This window comes from Acomys minous, assembly GCF_964271855.1.
Source record: "Acomys minous genome assembly, chromosome: 6".
In the NCBI taxonomy this organism is placed as follows: domain Eukaryota; kingdom Metazoa; phylum Chordata; class Mammalia; order Rodentia; family Muridae; genus Acomys; species Acomys minous.
In genome coordinates this window covers 105,565,163-105,579,302 of record NC_140487.1, presented here as the reverse complement: position 1 = coordinate 105,579,302, position 14,140 = coordinate 105,565,163, and the positions used below count along the sequence as shown (strand labels likewise).

The following is a 14,140-nucleotide window of genomic DNA, read 5'->3' as shown; positions in this document are numbered from 1 at the left end:
TGTTAATTTTAATGTTAAAACTTTGCAAAACTGGTTTAATAAAAATAGCTGTAAAAAAAATCCATATGCTGCCGCATAAATGATCCATAACTCTTAATAATCCTGCCCATCACGACTGAGCTGTAACGTAACCTGGGCACAAAGTCTGACCTTAGATGACACACTGTAAAATTTCCGTGGCTGTAGACAAGAAGACCTGCTGCACCCCAGAGTAGAGCTTTCTGCTCAGCTGTTTTAAAATGTACAAGGACGAGCCCCCCGAGACAACGTATTGATACTCACAATGCAATGTTTTTGAATTTTCTGAAAAGTTGCATGTTTCTTTCCTGTAATGTGTAATTGCATGCAGAATCTCTCTATCTTATTTTGTTTGTCTTTAAAGTTTCTTCCAAAGACTCATTGCTTATTTCTCAATTTTCAGGTGACTGAAAACTCCTGAGGCTTTTCCTGGAATAGAATGGGTATTGAAGACCCATGTCAGGTATGTTAAGGTAGTTTCCGTTAAGGACATAGATGTGTCCTGATGGTAAAGCAGTAGTGCTAGGAGGTGGTTAACAGGCTAGTTGACCCTAAACTCACTTTTACCCTGTTTAATCACACTTCTGTGTCAATTTACATTGAGTATTAAGTTTATGTGTAATAGTTATAGCAGCTAGTGTCAACTTACATCTGAAGTGTGCCTTATTCTACCGGTAATCCACTGAAGCAGTGTTTAATCTGGTGTTGATTGTTGGCAAGCAACAAAGTGGCTAATAGAAATAATAATAATAAAATAAAAAAAAGAACAAGGCGTGGTGGTGCACTCTTTCCATCCCAGTACTTGGGAGGCAGAGGCAGGCGGAAGGCTGTTGAGGTCCAGGCCAGCCTGGTCTACAAAGCGAGTCCAGGACAGCCAGGCCTACACAAAGAAACCCTGTCTCAAAAAACCAAAAAATAGGGCTGGAGAGATGGCTCAGAGGTTGAGAGCACTGTTTGCTCTTCCAGAAGTCCAGAATTCCCAGCAACCACGTGGTGGCTCACAGCCATCTATAATGAGATCTGGTGCCATCTTCTGGCATGCAGGCAGAATACTGTGTACATAATAGAGAAATAAATCAATATTTAAAAACATAAACAAATGAAATAATAAAAGTGCATTTACTGGATGTTTAGGGAGGCATAGGCTGCAGAGACTAGAGGATCTGCTTTGGACGGGTCATTGAACCACGCCCTGGTCAGGATGACTAGAAAGGTAAGCTCTTCCCTGTGTTTGGCTTCTTTCCCCTTCCACCAGACATTCAAGTTCTATAGAAGGAATCTCAGAGTTTTCTTGAGTTAGCTGCCTTTATTTTAACACTCTTTTTTAAGAAAGAATTAATTCCTCAGAAATGAAATGAAATCAGAATGTTACCTCAGCCCTCAAGAGTCCCAAGGCTTTGGAATTGCCACAAGTTCAAGACCAGCCTGGACTGTAGAGTGGAAGCTTGTCTAAACAAGAGTGGGTTGGGGGTGAGTTGTTGTTATTAGGAAAAGACAACTGTGTAGCAGTTACTATATTTTACAGAAGTAATGAATTTAAGCAACTTCTTAATGCTAATAAGCAAGCATTGGTTGCTGGCAGATTGCACAAGGTGTATAAGGAAATGGTATTTGTCACACTGAAGAGAAATTATGGTGGAAGGAACTTAGTAAGCCTGGGATTCCCACTCAACACAAGAGGCTAGAGCATCAGAAGTTCAAGGTCCTCTTCACCTTACAAAGCAGATTGACTGAGGCCAGCCTTGGCTGTACAAGACACTGTCTTTAAATACTGAGGACTAGACATGGAGCCTGGTAAACCTAGGAGCTGTCTGGGTTTATCTACCTGTCCAGAACAGTTACCTGTTTCACCATCTGGGAAAGGCAGCTGGTGATAGTAAATAGTGAGTATTGAAGGAAGAAGGAGTTCTGAAAGAATGTAAGGCTGGCACTGGGAGTGTAGCTGAGTAGGTAACGAATGCATTTTATTGTTATTTTGTTTTGTTGCACTGGAGTCAGGGTGGGGAACGTGGGGCTCAAGACGGTTTCTCTGTTTAACATCCCTAGTGTGCCAAAACTCAGACCAAGATAGCCTCAAACACACAGAGATGCACCTGCTGTCTCTGCCTCCAGGTTGCTGGGACTAAAGCCACGCACCAGCATGCCTAGCATTTGTATGGTCAGTTAAGTCCCTGTGTTAACAGCTCCATATACAAAGAAACTAAAATACATGTCAACCTACTCAATGTTACACATAATAAATATTAATTCTGCTTTAACTCCTTGGTTGAGTTGAGGACTTTTAGCTTTCCTGCTACTTACTAGAAGTCATTGAGATGTTACCTACCATATTTCCCCCCTGTTTCTAAATGCTTTCTTAGAGTGGTGCTGAGAGAAAGATTAGCTAGGCAAACCAAAGCTACATGTATGGCCTGGAGAGTGAAGTCTGCTTTTTTTTGTTTGTTTTTGTTTTTCCAGACCAGGTTTCTCTGTGTAGCCTTGGCTGTCCTGGACAGGCTGGCCTCAGACTCACAGTGATCCGCCTGTGTGATCCACCTGTGTCTGCCTCCCAAGTGCTGGGATTAAAGGCATGCACCACCATACCTGGCTGAAGTTTGGCTTCTTGGAGCTGTTTTTTCCAAACTCTTACCTCAGTGCCAGTAGTTTCTGAGATCAGCTTACAGAAGCCAACAGATACTGGGTGTTGTTCGGGCACCCTGAAGAAGTTATAAGTTTGATATTTCTCATATGAATGGCCAGGACCTTTAGATGAGGAATTCCTAATTGGGCGAATTGAGGGGCTAGAGATGTGGCTCAGCAGGTAAGAGCACATAGGTTCCCAGCACCATAGAGTTCATAGCCATCTGAAACTATGCCTCCAAGGGATCTGACACACTTGACCACCATGGGCATCACACAAGCAGTGCATACACACAGACAGACAAAACACTTAAATATAAAATTAAATGTAAAACTTTTATGTTAATCTTTATGGTAGTCTTCTGGCCTCCACAATATCAGGCATGCACATATGGTGCACATATGTGTATGTGGGCAAAACATTCATACACACAAAAATCTTGTCTAAAATGTTTTTGAAGTAGGTACTAGAGTCATACTTGGTAAATAATTTAGCTGATTGGGCTATTTTATCATCACTGAAAGCTTCTACATGATAAGAGTATTAGATGTTAGGTCAGTGGTTATGAGTCCTGTGAACTGCACTGCACTGCATGCTACTAAAGGAAGGAGGCTGTTCTAGCTGTGTTAACAGCTCCATGTACAAAGAAACTAAAATACATGTCAACCTACTCAGTGTTACACATAATAAATATTAATTCTGCTTTAACTCCTTGATTGAGTTGAGGACTTTTAGCTTTCAACATACCCAGTTAATGTTTGCATACATAATTTATATGGCATGTACAGGGACTTTAGGCAATGACAAGCAATACTCAGGACACACCTTTCCTTGTCTGGGGGTGCAGCAAATATCGAAAGAAACTTTGAGTTTATTCAGTTTTGCGCTCTCAGTTGCTGCCCACTGAAGTTAGGAATGCGTCAGCAGTGCTAGCCTGTTATGGTTCCCAACAGTAAAGCCAATTCAGACACTTTTCTGATTGAAAGAGAGTAGCTGGAGAGATGGCTTAGGGGTTAAGAGCACTGGCTGCTCTTCCAGAGGTCCTGAGTTCAATTCCCAGCAACCACATGCTGGCTCACAACCGCCTATAATTCAGATTCTGCAATGAAATCCGATTCCCTCTTCTGATTTGCATGAAGACCGAGCACTCATCCATATATACATAAAATACATGGATAAATATATCTTTAAAAAAAAAAAAACTCAGGCGTCTTTCATATAGGAATGGAGGATGAACCTGAGCCAAACAAATGGAGTTGTGGGAGTTAGACATGGTAAGAGATGCCTGACTTACAGCTTTTGGAACTCACTGGTGTGGTGGCGCACACCTTTAATCCCAGCACTTGGGAGGCAGAGCCAGGCGGATCACTGTAAATTCGAGGCCAGCCTGTTATACAAAGGGAGTCCAGGACAGCCAGGGCTACACAAAGAAATCCTGTCTCAAAAAAAAAAAAAAAAAAAAAGTTTTGGAACTCTGTGGCCTATGAGGTTTTGTCCAAAGAAGAAAGTGTGTAGAAGAAGGAAAAAAGAGGAAGAAAAGTATGGTTGCGTACACCTTTGATCCCAGTACTCGGGGGCAGAGAGAAGCGGATCTCTTGAGTTTGAAGCCAGGCTGCTCTACAAAGCAAGTTCCAGGACAGCCAGAGCTACACACAGAGAAACCCTGTCTCAAAAAAGAAAACAAAAAAGTAGGTAAGAGAACTCAATTTGAGTACCTACTGTGTCTACTTATATTTATAGCTGGTACAGGGAGAGACAAGATAATTTATACTGCGTCTATAGCAAGTTGACAGTGCAGCATACCAACACTGATACATGTCAAGAATCCATTCTCTGGAACGCCTGAACACTCTCAGAGTCTATTAAAGATGTATATTAAAAATTGCAAGCTGAGCCGGGCGTGGTGGCGCACAGCTTTAATCCCAGCACTTGGGAGGCAGAGGCAGGCGGGTTGCTGTGAGTTGGAGGCCAGCCTGGTCTACCAAAAAAAAAAAAAAATGAGTTCAGGCTACACAGCGAAACCCTGCCTGGATAAACAAACAAACAAAAAAGAGTGCAAGCTGAATAGCTGACCATGGTGGCACACACTGATAATCCCAGCACTCAGGGAGACAGGGCAGGCAGAGCTGTAAGTTTGAGGCCAGCCTGGCCTACAGAGCAAGTTCCATGACATCCATGATACACAGAAACTCTGTCTCAAAAAACAACCAAAAAGCCGGGCGTGGTAGCAGCCGCCTTTAATCCCAGCACTCACAAGGCAGGGACAGGCAGATCTCTTGAATTGGAGGCCAGCCTGGTCTCCGGAGTGAATCCTGGACAGCCAAGGCTACACAGAGAAAACCTGTCTTGGGGGGCTTGGGGTGAGGAGCAAGAAAAATAAAAATTTTAAGAGAATTTTTAAGGTCTTATGACTAGGAGCTTTTAGAGCCACATCTATTTTTGACAGTTGTACTACGGGAAAGAATGGGCCTTAAGTACTACCACTTCTTTGCTGGAGAATAAAAGGGATGGATCCTCCTTTCTCCCCACCCCACCCCCATCTTGCCCTCTTGTTGCCTGAAGGCCTTTTGCCTTTTTGTATTACAGGAAGGAAGCTCATTACTCTCACCAAGCATTTGGGCTGTGTAAGGATAGAGTCTTCACTTTACCACATGTTTTACAATCTTCTAGGGCAACATGTGTCTATTTTAAATTCTACATGCTAGTTGCTGATGGAGCCATCCCACCATCCCACTTAGTTGTCACAGCTGACTATGTGAGGCTAGGAGTTTTGCTGATATGTATCGTCCCACACTGTATCCTAGTTGAACATCCTTCCAATGTGTAGTGATTTAGAGGATTGTAGCATTAAAGAGGCAAAAATCCAGATTCAAGTCTTAGACTCCTACTTAACTGTTGCCTGTAGACTCTTATAATTGTTTGGGTAGCCAGAAGATCAGTTTACTGGAAAGTGCTCCCACTGAAAGGTGTTTAGAATTCATGTTTGTGACTTGCTTCTAGGTTCCGGAACTTAAAAGATTTTGATTCTTACAAATTTACAGCTTTTGTAGACTCACCCGTACTCTGGCATTGCAGATTAATAATCATCGCATACTTTAAGCCAGGACACATCTGATGAATATTTAATAGCATGGAACAGACAGGCTGGAAACAGCCTTGTGAGACAGCAGCTGTTGTGGGGAAGGGAGGAAGTGCCCTACGCTGCCTAATTACCCATTCTTTTGTTTCCAGGTCTGGAGAAAAAGGACTGGCTTTTCTAGGCCCTTTAGCAGCAAAGTTTAATGGTATGCATTGCACCCTGGACCAGTTGGGCCCAATGAGCAATGTTTCATACCCTGGGCTGGTGTCTTTCCTGTTGTTTAATATTTAGGGCCAAGCATGTATTCTCATCTAGTACTGTGCTAAGTGCATCTGCCACAGGGGAAAGGCTGTGTGTCGTCTCACAGCTGTAATCCCTAGCACTCAGTAGACAGAAGCAGGAGATGAAAGGCCAGGCTTTCCTACATAGCAAGTCAGAGTCAGATAGGCTGGCTGGCTGACAGCCTTGGTCTGGCAGGGACTTGAATTTCATAGGTACATGCCTGCGATCCAGCACTTAAGAAAGAAGCAGAGGCAATAGATGTTCAAGGTAGGCCCTCCTTATATAGCTAGCTCACAACCATCTATAATACTATCTGATGCCCTCTTCTGGCTTGTAGGCACACATGCAGGCAGAATACTGCATAAATAAATATTTGTTCAAAAGTATAATTACTTATGTAGGCTTTCGCATGATATCAGGCTGTTGTCCTATGTTCCAGGCATAAGATGTGTCCTGTATAGATAACCCTGAGCTTGGGGGGCAAGGCTGAACTCCTTTATACATTCAGATGATATGGACTCTTGAACCTAAAATTGAACTTTCTTACTCCTTTCCATGAGTTTTTTCCCCCCTCCGTTTTTCGAGACAGTGTTTCTCTGTGTAGCCTTGGCTGTCCTGGACTTCCTTCGTAGACCAGGCTGGCCTTGAACTCACAGCAATCCGCCTGCCTCTGCCTCCTAAGTTCTGGAATTAAAGGCATGCACCACCATGCCCGGCTCCTTTCCAAGAGTTTTAATAAACTCAAGATTTTTCATGTCTGGGAGAACCAATTTTCAAAAGCTGAAAATGGGGGCTGGAGAGATGGCTCAGTGGTTAAGAGCACTGTCTGCTCTTTCAATTCCCAGCCCACCACATGGCAGCTCACAACTAACTGTCTGTAATACCAGTTCCAATGGCAACACCCTCACACTAAAATAGAATTAAATAAATTATTTTTTTTAAAAAAGATCAAAAACTGAAAATGTTGGAGTGTGTTGGAATATACCTTTAATCTCAGAACTGCAGAGGTAGAGACAGATAACTGAGTTCAAGGCCAAGCCTGGTCTACATAGTGAGTTTCAGTTGGGCTTTATAGTGAGACTCTTAGTCTCAAAAAAACAAACAGCAATGACAACAAAAAAATCAACAGAGGGCTGGAGAGGTGGCTCAGCAGTTAAGAGGCTGCTCTTCCCAGAAGATTGATATTTAATTCCTAGCAACAACATGGCAGCTCACAACTGTCTGTTAAGTACAGTTCCAGGAGATCTAACACTTTCACACAGACATGAATGCAGACAAAGCATCAGTACAAGTAATAATAAAAATAATAAACCTGAGTGCAGAGTTAAAGCCTCAGAAGTTTGGTTTCTCTTCCCCCAGATCCTTCTCCTCATTCATATGCGTGGATAGGAGAGTGACAGGGTTTGAGACAACCTAGCTGCAAGAGATAGCTCACAGCCTGTGGGCTTGTCTTCTGCCCATCTCTGTGCCTAGAAACCTGCCTGCTGACGCAGCACCTGGAGCTTAGCTATGGAAAGGGAAGGTTGTAAGGGACAAAGCCCGACCAGGTGAAGCCTGGGAAGTCCCTGTGTCAGCCTCGAGTGTCTTAATTTTCCATTTTGTGTCTTTGCAGCCATCAGAAGACCCTGAATACCAGGAGCTACCTGCTGTATAGAGGCTGGCCTGGTACACTTGCTGAAACATAGAAACCCAGGAGAGGAGACCAACAGCTCTGTTTTCCCCACCTCTTGATCTGATTTACCCACAAAAAGCCAGCCAGGATCTTCTTAGGAGTCTTAGGCCCAGATGGAGTCCTTAAAGCTCCAGGGGGCTCATCACTAACAGCTCCACCTATTCAAGACATTGTAGTAGGAGGCGGGGTTTAACTTGGTGGTTCAGTACTTCGCTAGTATTTGTGCAGGATCTGAGCTCATTTTCCATCACCTAAAAAAATAAAAAATAAATTGAAATGCAACCAGGCGTAATGGCACACACCTTTAATCCCAGCACTTGGAAGGCAAAGGCAGAGGGGGGATCCTTGAGTTTGAGGCCAGCCTGGTCTACAGAGCAAGTTCTAGGACAGCCAGGACTAAACAGAAACCCTGTCTTGAAAAAACAAAAGGGGACTAGATCCCTGGCATGTCTCTTCAGGTTAGAACACACTCCACACTCGGCTCTGGTGCTGTTTCCAGGCTCTGATTCCCCCCGCACCACCACCACCACCACCACACACCCCCCCCCCCTCCCGGCTCCATAGGACATGTTGGAGAACACCTTTGTTGTGACCTTCCACCTGGGAGTCTGGGGCAGTTGCAGAGGACTCCCCAAAGAGATAGTCGCCCTCTCTGTAACAGGCTAAGGAGAGTCAAGAATACATTAGTTAGGCAGGTTATTTTAAGCTCTGAGCCTGTGTTTATCTTTGTTAGTACTTGTCCAGAGGTTCTGGAAGGGTAGGGCTGTTCTGCTTCGCCTGTACTGCATTTCTCAAGTGTCTGCCTCTGCACATGGAGTTCAATAAAGGCTTGGTCAAGTGATCAATGGTGAGTGGTTCTACTCAAATAGCTTCTGTCAGCTCTGGGAGAGAGCAAAGCCCCCCCCCCCCCCCCCTTTACTAGGTATCCTGGGCCACTATTTTGTCCTCAATTTTTCTCTTGAGAGAGGTCATCCACAATCTCTAGGTACAACGTGACCACTTGGGAATCATAATTTGACAGGAAAGCTCAGAACTGAGGTCAAACATCTGGATTCCCAAATTTCAGCTCGTTGCTTATGTATTTACCAAGGCCTGTTATTCCGTAAGTAATTCCTCCCCACTGAATGGGACCTGAGAAACAAATGCATTTTAAATCTGAGAAACTGGGTCTGGACAAAATGCTGTTGAGCGTTCAAGTTTCTGTCCTCCAGGCTTAATCTTGGAAGTCCTGTCACACCTCCCATTACCATTTAGAGCCCTAGGGAATCTTTTGTTTTGGCCCACCCACCCAGCTGCCCTGCTTGTCAGTCACCTGCAAGCTGAGAAGGATGACATCAGCTTTCCCCAAGCCTCTGGACTGCTCTGAGCCATAAATATTTGAGAAGGGCCTTTCTGTAGCTGTTGCCACGGTGATGGACTCTCAGGGGACTGGGGTGGGAGTGTGGAGGACGGCTCTAGAGGGCTGAGGATGAGGCCTGGCTGTGAGCCAGGCCTACGAGCTGAAGGCCCTTTCTCTGCCTGCATGCCTTCCCTTGAGCCCTTTAGCTGTTGTGTTGCTTTCAAGCCCATCTTTGGTCTTAGGTAAGCTGTGGGATTTTTCTGGGCCTTTGTTTTAGTATCTCTAGAGGTGGGGTGGCGGAATCTTCATCTGTTCAGGTAAGTGGAAAATAAAGATTCTAAATCTGTGATTCTGTGCTTTGCTAGTAAATCGTGATTAGAAGAACTAAACCCCATTACTTTTTTTATTTGTTGGGGAAGGGAGGACACAATCCCATCTGGCTTCAGCCTCCTGACTGCTGGGATTGCAGGCACACACTAGCACCATGGCTGCCCTTGTCCTGGTTGTCTGATGCTGAGGCTAGAATCCTAATGCCCCATGGATAATACTGCTCCCACAGAGAGACATGTTCTCTCTCCTCTTCATACAGTAACTCCAGCATGTGCTCGCGTGTGTGTGTGTGTGTTCTGTTGAGACAGGGTCCCACTTTAGTTCAGGCTGGCCTTGAGTCCTGGCTCTGGCTCCAGCTCTTATTAAAAATCCCTATCTGGCCTGGCGCGGCCTGAGCCTCGTACTCAGATTTGCCTGCCTCTGCCTCTCAAGTGTTGGAATCAAAGGTATGTACCACCACCATGGCTGTTCCAAGCTCTGTTCTCATGTCTAGTGAGGCTATCTAGATAACACAGGATCCAAGTTGGGCCTAGAATTTAGAAACAGTTCATGGGTGTTATGGCCTAAGATACAAAAATCTGTAAAACACACACGCCTAGCCTTTAGACTTACATCGCCTGGTTGTCTCTTAGACAGTATTCCCAACCTCTTAGCCTGAGAAGAAAGCAGACAGCTCTGAGCTCCCAGCGCTCATTGCCTTGCAAAGTCCTGTTTCTTTGTATGTGGCTCCCTCTAGTGGGATGTAGGTAGAGGAGAGGGAAGAACAGGCATGAGACACTGCGACCAATCTGAGGGACCACGCTGTCTCTGCTGTCTGCTCTCTGTTAATCCCCACAATAAGGAATAGGAATCAATCCTAGTTTTCAGATTGGATAGGTTTGAAGACATAGACTCAAACTGAAACTCCTTGTGGCGTTTAGGGTCCTCAGGTGATCCTACCAGTGTTTTCTAGCTTCAGTTATCTCAGATTTGTTTCCTATTGATGTAAGGAAGCACGTTGGGGAGAGAGTTTATTTATCTCACATAGTTCCAGATTACAGACCACAGGAAAATCAAGTCATCAGGAACTTGAAGCAGCTAGTCATATCCACAGTCGGCAGCAAAAAGAATGGGTGCTTACCCTCCTCACTTACTCTTCAGTCCAGGACCCCACACCCAGCGCATGAGTAAATGTTGTCCGTACCCCCACCCACCCACCCCCCATTCCTTAACATGAAGACAATCGCTACAAACTAACCTGATCTAGAAAATGCTGCACTGAGATTCTTCCACAGTTACTCCAGGTTGTGTGTCAGGTCGACAAAACTAATCACAATTATTCTGGAGCCTAATAGACTTTTGGAACAGAGCTTAGCCAGAACCTTTGCTCTCTACTTGCCCACTGCAGACGACAGGCCTACCAAAACAATATGAGGCCTTTGTTTATCTTGACTCTGTTTGGGCAGGGCATGCTGGCGCGTACCTTTAATCCCAGAAGAGGCAGATGTATTTCGGAGGCTGGAGGCCAGCCAGGTCTCCAAATTGAAACTCTATCTTTAAAAAAAAATCCCAGTAGCTTGCTGTATTCTCTAACGCATATGAAATGTGAAGTGTGACAAGAACATAGTGGCCGTGAAGCATGAGGGCTGATGTATGGAAGGGCTAATTATACATGGAACAAAAATGGCGCAAGAGATTAGAGCACGAACATGAAGACCTGAACGTTCTTGTATTGGAAGTCAGCTCTAAGGGCTGGAGAGATGGCTCAGCAATTAAGAGCACTGCCTCCTCTTCCAGGTCCTGAGTTCAATTCCCAGCAACCACATGGTGGCTCACACCCATCTCTAATGTGATCTAATGCCCTCTTCTGGCCTACAGGTGTACATGAAGGCAGAAAACTATATGTAATAAATCTTAAAAAAAAAAAAAAAAAAAACAAGGTTGAAAGTGTCTTTCTAGTAGACCTTGGGAACTGGGGTGGCTCCAGGTGACATTTCTTCAATGCCTTTGCTTTGATAAGCCATCACAAGGAGATCTCAAGATTCTTTCCTCATAGTCTAGCAAATATACTATGAAAATACCTCATTTTACCTTGGGTCACTGCTTCTTATTCCAGACAAGCTCCCTCACTTGTCTGGAGTAGCAGGAATCTTGGCACGCTTTCATTTGCCAGTCATTGCTGCTTGGAATTGCAAGAAAGCTGGCTCAATGACATTCAAGGAAAGGACATGCCTGTGATGGCCTTGGCGGTCCTGGACTCGCTTTGTAGACCAAGCTGGCCTTGAACTCACAGAATGCTGGGGTTAAAGGCGTGTGCCACCACTGAGGAGCAGAGAATCAGTTTTCTTACTGACGAGGAATAGACATGCAGCGCGCAGTCATACAAAGTCAATTGGAGTCCTGAGTCCCCTTGCTTTCCCACACTTGAGTTGTACATATGCCAAGTCAGTTCAGTAAATATTTCCTGGGAAAGTCACTGCCAAGGTCTAGCATCTTCTACATTACAGATTCATAGAAAGGCATTTTCCTACCAACTCCTCAGGCAGTTTTGTGCTATATAGGACACATTAAAAACCTCAGCGGAAAAAATTAAAACCTCAGGGAGTCAGGGCTATCTGAGTACATACCACCTTACTAAACTATTCAGGAGTAAAGACACTTGGGTAAACAAAAACTTAGGCTGGAGAGATGGCTCAGAGGTTAAGAGTACCATCTGTTCCTCCAAAGGCCTTGAGTTCAATTCCCGGCAGCCACATGGTAGCTCATAACCATCCATAATGAGATCTGGTGCCCTCTTCTAGCCTGCTGGCTCACATGCAGGCAGAGTACTGTATAAATAACAAATATTTAATTAAAAACAAAACAAAAAACAAAAAAACCTCAGGGTCTTACCCACAACAGAGAGGCACTGGACCCTCGATCAAAACCCCTGAGCTGTAGCAAGGCTATTTCTCAGAAGTCAGGTCTGACCCCTCTATGAAGTTGTTTCCATACTACCCTCTGCCTGCCTCTGAATTACATATGCTATACAATAACTATACTTCATTAATAGTAGCAAATTATCATCTGTGTCCCCAGCATATACCAGTAACTAAAAATGTTGCCAGGTCTCTCACACATACACATTTCCAGGAATGACCTGGCTTCAGTGCATGCCTGGTGCTTGAAGACCAGAGGAGGCCATCAGATAGATCCCCTAGAACTGGAGGTACAGACAGATGTGGGTGCTGGGAAGTGAGTCTGGGTCTTCTAGAAGAATCCCAAGTTGTGCAAACCCATCATCTCTCCTGGATCCTAGTCTAGTCAGGTTTCTGTTGCTGTGATAAACACCATGACCAAAAGCATGGTGAGGACATGATTTATTTTATCTTAGAATTGTAGTCCATCATGAAAAGAAATCAGGGCAGGAACTACCCTATACAACCCAGGACCACCTACCTGCCCAGGGGTAGTATCGCCCACAGTGGTCTGAGCCCTCTCACATCAATCAAGAAAATGCCCCACATGCTTGCCTATGGGGCCAATCTGCTGGATGCAATTGTCATTTTCTCATATGTGACCCTGGCTTATGTCAAGTGCACACTGGGATGCTGAACTTATGGGTCTTCTGCAAAAGCAATATATGCTTCTGTCCCCCTCCCTTTGGTCTTTTGAGACAAGGTTTCCCTGTGTAGCCTTGGCTGTCGTGGACTCACTTTTTAGATCAGGCTGGCCTCAAACTCACAGAGATCCACTTGCCTCTGCCTTCTGAGTGCTGCAGTTAAAGGCATGTGCCATCACATCCAGCTTTCCTTGTTACCTCTTAAATGCATTAGGCTGAGTGCCCTTGCACTGTTCCTCTGTCTAGAATCTTCTCTCTCTTTGGATACTTCCTCTGGCTAACTCATGTCAGTGAAACCTGCTTTGCTCATCCTATTTAAACTTGCACCCAAAGAGCCTGTTAGCACAGTAGGTTGTGTGTTAGTCTCATAAACTTGCACTCAGACACCCTTTCCTGGTTTTCGTTTAACATTCTCTTCTAACATACTACAGAATGTACTAACTTTGTCCCATAATTTAAACTCTGTAGAAATCTATTAATATTTTATAATTCATTTTATTAATATGTACCAACCATTGTGATAACCAGTGAAGTCACAAGATGATTAAGATTGCTTGTGAGGGGCTGGAGAGATGGTTCAGAGGTTAAGAACACTGTCTGTTCTTCCAAAGGACTGGGGTTCAATTCCCAGCACCCACATGGCAGCTCACAACTGTCTGTAACTCCAAGATCTGACACTTTCACACCAGTGCACACAGATTAAAACTAAATAAAATATTAAACAAACAAAAAAAAGATTGCTTGTGAGGGGCTGGAGATGGTTCAGAGGTTAAGAGCACCATCTGTTCTTCCAAAGGTCCTGAACATGGTGGCTTATAACCATCCATAATGAGATCTGCTGCCCTCTTCTGGCCTGCAGGCATACATGCAGGCAGAATATTGTATAAGTAAACAAATGCCTGACACCTATAATCCCAGCATTTGGGGAGGTGTGGCAGTCGGATCTCTATGAGTTCAAGGCCAACCTGGTCTAGAAAGCGAGTCCAGGACAGTCAAGGCTACACAGAGAAACCCTATCTTGTGAGGGTGGGTGGGTGAGTGGGGTTGCTTATGAGGTTGGGCATAGAGCTAAGTTATACAACACACGCCTAGCATGTGGTTGGCCCTAGTTTCAACGCCCCTACCCTACCCCCATGTATTGCTTATCAGTCTTGCAAGGGAAGAAATGGGACAGAGTGGCCTTTATAGACTTGCTTCCTCTGTTAAATGTTGCCAAAACA

The 14,140-nt window shown here is 44.5% G+C and overlaps 1 long non-coding RNA gene across 1 annotated transcript; it reads left to right on the top strand.

Moving 5' to 3' along the window:
• Window positions 1–487: 487 nt before the first annotated feature.
• Window positions 488–8,512, top strand: LOC311600466. The gene is made up of 3 exons (XR_014780257.1): window positions 488–1,231; window positions 5,870–5,922; window positions 7,612–8,512. It is a non-coding gene; the product is annotated as an uncharacterized lncRNA (long non-coding RNA).
• Window positions 8,513–14,140: the final 5,628 nt, after the last annotated feature.